The sequence below is a fragment of the Suricata suricatta genome, chromosome 3, assembly GCF_006229205.1.
Source record: "Suricata suricatta isolate VVHF042 chromosome 3, meerkat_22Aug2017_6uvM2_HiC, whole genome shotgun sequence".
NCBI lineage: Eukaryota > Metazoa > Chordata > Mammalia > Carnivora > Herpestidae > Suricata > Suricata suricatta.
The window spans coordinates 173,163,696-173,171,271 of record NC_043702.1 but is presented as its reverse complement, the minus strand read 5'-3'; the positions used below and the strand labels follow the sequence as shown (position 1 = coordinate 173,171,271).

General features: G+C 55.9%; 1 protein-coding gene and 1 long non-coding RNA gene across 17 annotated transcripts in view; one reads left to right on the top strand and one right to left on the bottom strand.

The window, feature by feature from the left end:
* The window catches only part of LOC115288523 (SLAM family member 9-like), a 132,760-nt gene that overhangs the window by 77,651 nt on the left and 47,533 nt on the right, over positions 1-7,576 (bottom strand). The gene's annotated exons all lie outside the window — the stretch shown is intronic.
* Positions 6,979-7,576, top strand: part of LOC115288531 — a 5,531-nt gene continuing 4,933 nt past the window's right edge. For both annotated transcript variants that reach the window (XR_003907056.1, XR_003907057.1), the window contains exons 1-2: positions 6,979-7,256; positions 7,405-7,406. This is a non-coding gene — a long non-coding RNA (uncharacterized LOC115288531). The remainder of the gene's footprint in view (positions 7,257-7,404; positions 7,407-7,576) is intronic.

Sequence of the window (7,576 nt, the reverse complement as noted above, 5' to 3'; positions counted from 1 at the left end):
TCCCCCTCCCCTGTTCGTGCTCTCTCTTTTTCTCTCTCTGCCCTCCCCCCCCAATAGGAAATCCTTAAAAAAATGCAAAGAACAGAATCAACGCTTCCTGTAGGAAAGCAAAAAGTGACGTGGGGACAGGGTGAGCAGAAGAGCCAAGTTAGAATGAAGAACAGTAGGGAATCGCGCAGTGGGGGCCGGACAGAGCCACCTCGGTCCCCAGAGAGGTAGAAGCAACGCCGTCAATGACACCCATCTCTTCCCAACGTCACTGTTGTTGCTAACGGACCCTGCTCGCTCAGCTGTGCCCCTGACGCACGGTGGGCACGTGACCCTATTCTGGCCAGTGATACGTAAGAGGAGGTTCCCAGCCCGATGGGGGGCAGGGGAGGGGGCGGGGGCTCTCCGGCTCCTGCCCCTGAATGGCTGCGTGAGAAGGCGAGGCTGGAAATAATGGAGCCGCGGGTGTCAGAGGTCAGCAGACGGGCACAGCGAGCCGGAGCCCAGGCATCACGGAGCGTCGATCCAGGCCCCGTGCACTTTATCCCTCGGCCTGGAAATGACGGAGCATCAGGAGAGTGTTACAGCCGGGCAAGGAGCCAGGCCCCTGCGGGCCAAGTGACAGCGCTGGCGAGGTTGGCCCGTTCATTTCCACTTGCGAGCGACAGGGTGCTAAGGAGTGGCTGGGGTGAGGGTCTGGATTTCTTGTCCAAGATCATAAACCGTGTAAATGCGTGCGTCTCCTATCCTTCCCCAGAACCGTAAAACTATAGTTAAGTCTATTTTAAGTGTATAAATCACAACAGTAAATCACAACAGACCCCTGACCAGAGACGCCCGGAGTGTCAGAGCAGGAGGAGGGCTGCCAGGTCGGCAGAGCCCAGCCCGGACCCGTTACACAGGGATACTGCCCAGGGAACAGTTCACGGCCTGCTAGGTGGGCCGGTCATGCAGCCAGGTCTGAGAGCACCGGCCTGGACGACACCCAGCACAGCGTGGAGCTGTCCACCCGAGGAGCCGTCACCCCAGGACCCCGTCGTCCTCCCCGAGGACCCCGAAGGGCTCTGGGCCCCGTCCAGCGAGGAGCAGGAGGGCTTCTCGGGGCTGACACGGGGGCAGGGCCGCAAGGTCTGTGCTTGGAACGGCCCCTGGCCCACTGCCCACTCCCGGCACGGAGTGTGGCGGAGCCTGGACGTCCATGAAGGAGCGCTCTTCTAAAAAGCGAACGCGGGCCGGTGGCCCGAGGGGAAGCATCAGGGCGTTAAATCCCTGGAGCCTAGCAGGGAGCCATTGCATGATGCCTCAGCCTGGAAACCCCAGAAACAGCCCGAGAAGTGTGATCTAGAGACGCAGAAGGAACCACAAGACAACTGAAACCAGATACAAGAGACGAGGTTGCCTCTGGGAAGAGGGGCGGGGGCCGCAGGACCCGAGGGCTCTAAGTGCGGTTTGCTGCCCCGTGCATGATTTGACGCACTGTGGATTTACGCTCTCGTGTGGCTGCTGTGGTTGATTACACACACGCTAGAAAGGAGAAATCCGACCAGCTCCCACGTGCACGTGACTCACCGGTCACCTTCTTCAAAGCTCATTCTGGTTCAGGAGTTCTGGGGGCCTGGGATCACACGACGTAGGACAGAGAGATGTGGGGACGGTGGAATCACTGGCAGGGCAGGATGTGGGGGCTGAAGGCAAGGGCACCCTATCCAGCGGAGGGGATGCTGGCCTTTGGGGACCCTGGGCCGGAGGGCAGCCCCAGCCTGAGCCTCAGCGTGAGGATCTGCAGGGCCACCAACGGTTGGCAATTGTGAGAAGATAGGAAATACACAGATCAGTCTCTGCCCTGGGTGCCCTTGGAATTTCCCGGGTGACCGGAGTGCCTTTTGTTCTAATGACGTGGCTCTGGGTGGGCTCCTGGGTGGGGGCGTGTCATCAGAAAGATGGACCCCGATTAGCTCGTTTGTCAGCCCCCCCAGTGCTGTTTCTCCAGGGAGGAGAGGGGCTGGAAACGGGCTTCATGATCCATCGTGCCTACGTTGAGGAAGCTTCCAGAAAATCCCAGAACCTAGCCACTCCTCACAACCCAGTGCAGCTCTTTCTGCCCACGGGCCTTTTCCCTGAACTTTAATAAAATCACTTTTTTGCACCAAAGATGTCTCAAGAATTTGTGGCCATTGGCTCTGACACCTCCCACCCCATTTCCAAAACCTCATCATTACCCAGTGGGATGTGGTGCTCTGTCCAGGTAGGTGGGGTCAGAACTGAATGGGGTGTCACAGAGAAGAGGTGTGGGAGAGACCCCCCCACACGTCTGGTGTCAGAAGTGCCCTGCGTGGGGCAGCAGGGAGGCGAGGGCGAGGCGGAGAGGGCGGGAGACTCGCCTGCCCCGTCCTGTGGAGCAGCCGTTCTGAGAAGCAGTAGGTGGTGAGGAAGTGGCCCAAAGGCCACAATCATCCGCCACTGACAAATGCCACCGATGTCCCACTCAGGGCCTGCATCCCACAGGTTCCGGCTGCGGGAGCCACGCTGAAGCCGCTTGGGCGGCCTCTGCCCTGCAGCGCGGGGCTCACCCTGCCCCCCTCTGTGGTCCCCGTGCTGATGGAGCACAAGGCAGCTGAGCCCAGCACACCCCTTCCCTCCACGGGGGACGCTCCTCAGGCAGTGCCCGCTGCCCAAGGACAATGGTTAATTATCACAGCCCTGCAGGACAGGAGTCTCTGTCAGCTTGCTCCTGTTTTAAGTATTAAAAGAAGGCATTTGTTTCCTTTAGTTGTCTGACCATGGAAGCTGGGACTTCAACACCATGTGCCTCGGCAGGGGTGAGAGTGGACATCCTGAGCATTCCTGATCTCAGGGAGAGCGCTCGGTTTTCCCCGTTGAGAAGGATGTTAGTTGTGGGCTTTTCATCAATGGCTTTTATGATGTTTAAGCTAGTTCCTTCTACGCCGACTTTCTCAAAAGTTTTTGTTAAGAAAGGACGCTATGTTTTTTCAAATGCTTTTTCTGCATCTATCGACAGTGTCATATGGTTCTTATCTTTCCTTCTGTTCATGTGATGTATCACATCGACTGATTTGTGAATCTTGACCCAGCCCTGCAGCCCAGGAATGAGTCCCACTTGCTCATGGTGAATAATTCTTTTTATGCGCTGTTGAATTCGATTTGCTAGTATCTTGTTGAGAAATTTTGCATCCACGGTCATCAGAGATCTTGGCCTGTAGTTCTTTTTTGTGGGGTCTCTGTCTGGCTTAGGAATTAAGGCAACGCTGGCCTCGTAGAATGAGTCCAGACGTTTTCCTTCTGTTTCTATTTTCTGGAACAGCTTGAGAAGGACGGGCATTAACTCTGCCTTAAATGTCTGGTAGAATTCCCAGGGAAGCCATCGGCCCCAGGCTCTTACTTGTTGGGAGATTTTAGATAACTAATTCAATTTCTTCACCAGTTATGAGACTGTTTAAAATGTCCATTTCTTCCCGTGTGAGTTGTGGTGGCGTGTGGGTCGCTGGGAATTTGTCCATTTCTTCCAGGTTGTCCAGTTTGTCGGCGTATAATTTTTCACAGTATTTTCTGATAATTGTTTGTATTTCTGAGGGATTGGTTGTGATGAATCCATTTTAATTTGTGATTTTATCTATTTGGGTCCTCTCTCTTTTCTTTTTGAGAAGTCTGGCTAAAGGTTTATCCAATTTTGTTTATTTTTTCAAAAAACCGGCTCTTAGTTTCATTGATCTCTTCTACTGTTTTTCTGTTTGTTTGTTTTGCACTGCTGGTGGGCATGCAAAAAAATTAACAATGGAACTCCCCTACGACCCAGCAATAGCACTGCTAGGAATTTATCCGGAGGGTACAGGAGTGCTGATGCCTAGGGGCATGGGTACCCCAATGTTCACAGCACCGATTTCAACAATTGCCAAATTATGGAAAGAGCCTAAATGTCCATCAGCGAAGAGTTGATAAAGAAGATGTGGTTAGTATATACAATGGAATACTACTTGGCAATGAAAAAGAAATGTTGTCATTTGCAACAATGTGGCTGGAACTGGAGGGTCTTATGCTGAGTGAAGTAAGTCAGTCCGAGAAGGACAGATTTCATGTTTTCACTCATAGGTGGAATGTGAGAAACTTAACAGAAGACCATGGGGGAAAGGAAGGAAAAAAATAGTTACAGAGAGGGAGGGAGGCAAACCAGAGGAGACTCTTAAATACAGAGACCAAACTGAGGGTTGATGGGGGGAGGGGGAAATGGGTGATGGGCACTGAGGAGGGCACTGAGGAGGGCACTTGTGGGCCGAGCACTGGGTGTTGTATGTACTCGATGATTCACGGGAATCTGCCCAAACACCAAGACACACTGTACACACTAGTATGTGTGTGCACATTAGTGTGTGCAACACTGCAGGTCAGCTGGTTTGGCAATAAATAATATTTAAAAAGTCTATTTTGTCTGGTGTAAAAAAATAAAGTTTTCTATGCTCTTAAAAAAAAAAGTATTACAAGAAAAAAGGCGATCTCCAGAAATCTATAGACTCCATTTCCTGGGGCCGTAAGAGCACCGGCCCCTCCATAGTGATGTGGGGAACAAAGGGAAGAAGAAAAGGCAGATAAAATTAAATCTCTTTGTAACCTGCAGCCCATAGATAAATCCCTGAGGCAAATAGAGCATAGAGTATTTCCCTATTCTCTACTCTCTACTGTCCTAGGGTGAATGTCTTACTAGAGGAAAACATCCTTAGCCTGACAATAGCCAGGACTCTGGTATCTTCTGAGTCCTCTTTAGCACAGGAAAGTCCTCCTGGAGGGGTGCCTGGGGGGCTCAGGGGTTAAGCTTTGGACTTCAGCTCAGGTCATGATCTCACTGTCCCTGAGTTCAAGCCCCACACTGGGCTCTGTGCTCGGAACCTGGAACCTGCTTTGGATTCTGTGTCTCCTTCTCTCTCCATCTCTCTGCCCCTCCTCTGTGCTCCTTCTCTCTCTCTCTCTCTCAAAAATAAATAACACATTAAAAAAAAAAGAAAGAAAGAAACTCCTTCTGGAAACCTCCCCCTCCATTTTTCGTTACCTCCCTCAACACCTAAGTACATAATTAGTCACTCTTCATGACCTCCGGGGCAGCTCTTTCCACCCAGGCTCCTAGGCTGCTGGTCTTTCTAGACCCAAGTCCCCCCAGACCTTGAGAAGTCACACTGAGCAAGAAAGGGGGACCAGGCCTGCCCCAGGGAGGCCGCGGTCCCTTCTCACACCCGCAGGCGGAGGAAACAGGCCTGTGGCTGCAAGTCGGCAGCCTCTGAGGTGCACAGAGGCCCTTTGGCGACCACAGCCCGCCCCCTGCACGGCCTGCCTGCGTCACACGGGGCCAGTGCCTCCAGGGGGGCCCAGACCTGCAAGGCTGCTGACCCGAGAAGCCCAGGCTGGTGTCCGGGGACCCTGGCTGACTGGGAGCAGAGGAGTCTGACGGACACCGCCCTCCCTCCCCCGGGGCTGGGAGGCTCTTCTCCCGGGGGACCTCGTGGTCCGGTGTCTCCTCGGCTTTCCAGACTTGCTCTCAGCCACCCCATCAGTCATTCTGGCGACGAATCTGTACACCCTGGAGACGCCCACCCGTGCAGAGAAGGTTCCGGGCTCTCAGTGTGCAGGGAACCCGGGCCCACAGCAGCCCGTCCTACCCGGCTGCCTCATCACGGGATTCCCTGGCCGGTCTGGGGAGCGGGTTTTCAGCATCTCTGTTCTGTGGGGCGGGGAAGGACAGACCCGGACAGACTTGAGCTTCTGCCCACCCCAGGGTGCCTCAGGGAGAGGGTGCGCTCTCTGGATCCCCGCCCATGGCACCCGAGAATGTGCCCATGGGTGTCTGAGCCCCTCCATGGGGACACAGAAGGGAGGAGAGCCCCAGCAGGAGAGCTAACCTGGAAATAGCTCCCCAATCACACCGGTCAATCCCGCTCCCTGAGGGACAAGAGAGGGACACCCACACCGGCCCCCACTTTCTGGGTGAAGTCCCTCCCTCTCTCCCCCATCAAATATGTGCTCACCCTCCAGAAGCGGTTCAGATGACCCCAGTAGCCTGCTCTCTCCCTTCTGGTGGGAGCCTCTGGCTGCTGGCAGGAGACCGTGACCCTGAGCCCCAGGACCAGCCCTGGGCAGCACGGCTTCTGTGCTGACCCGGGGGCTTCGGGGCTGGAAACCCTCCTGGATGAGCCGGGGACACAGTCAGCTACCCGGAGAGTGGCTTGAGGACCAGACCCAGTGACCATCTCGTCTGTCCCTCATTCCCTGCACGTCCTGGGACACATGGCTCAACGCACCTGAGCCAGCCAGCTCTCACCACAGAGGGATTTGGAGACAGTCAGGGGTGGCTGGGTGGGCCACTGGGCACATGCGGGGCAGTGAGGTCACCAGGGCCCCAGGGAGCCTCGATTTTCTCCAGAAGGCCCGTCTCCGGGAGACCTCATGCTTCAGGGAGGTGTTGGCTGTGCTCCTGGAGCAGATTCCCAGCAGCCCCCCGTCCTGACTCTCCACTTTCCCCCTCTTCCCTCCCTGTACTTCCCTCTGCCTCCACTTTCCAGGTTCACGGTTCTTGCATCCATGTGTTTGAAGAAATGTCCCAGGAGCCTCAGCGTTGCTTTGCCCCTGAAACACAGACTAACGGTGTCCCATGTGCCTGTTTGGAATCCCCTGCTGGTCTGCAGCAGCCCTGTCCCGTCGGGCAGGGTCCTGGTGAAGACTCGGGCTGGCACCCAGAGCCGGGTTCCCCTGGGCGGGCCTCGTCCTGTTCCTGGAAGGGATCGTGAGCAAGCTGCCCAGGAGGGGAGCTGTGTGGAGGGCAGAGAGGGGGAGGCTGGCACAGCTCTGACCCTGGGGACTGGGGTGGGGGGAGGGCCCGGCCTCGTGTGGGAGGAGGTGGGAGGAGGAGGCTGGGAAGCAGGTCCATCTGCAGAGGAGCAGTGAGGAGATTCCATGTCACAATGGAGCCCCGCCCTCATCCTGGGGAGGGGGGAGCAGGGACCAGGCATGTGGGCTCCCCCACGCGCCCTCCTGCAGGGCCCTGTGCAGGGGCCCTGCACCTCCTCCAGGAAGCCCTCTGGCCCCGTGGTTCTGCTCCTCACCACCTGCTCTGCAGACGCGGGAGCACCTGCACCAGGACTCCTGGGAAGAAAGTCCAGGGCGTCGAGTGGGTGGAGCCAGAGAAGACCCACCATGGGCTCTGCGAATGGACTTGTGCGAACCCCCTAACAGACCAACTCAGCACCCCGTTCGTGCTGCCTGCAGAGGTGGTCAAACTGGAGAGAGGCAGGCAGGGGCTCATATCTGGGGATAGGACTCTGGGGTTTGTGAGGACACCTGGAGACTCCTGGGGGCCAGGATGTCCCCATTCTGTTCCTAACATTTTTGTTTTTCCTGCTTGTGGTTTATTCACAGATGTGAGTGATGAGGAACAGGGTGTGGACAATTTGCATGTCTTGCTACTCGCTGCACTTCTGTTTCTAGAACACTAGTAATGCTTCCGGAGCCTGAGCGGAGCTGTAGTCCGTCCCCAGGCTGCAGACGGGGAGCTGTGCACCGGCTTCCGTTTGGGGCTTTTTGTCCTGCT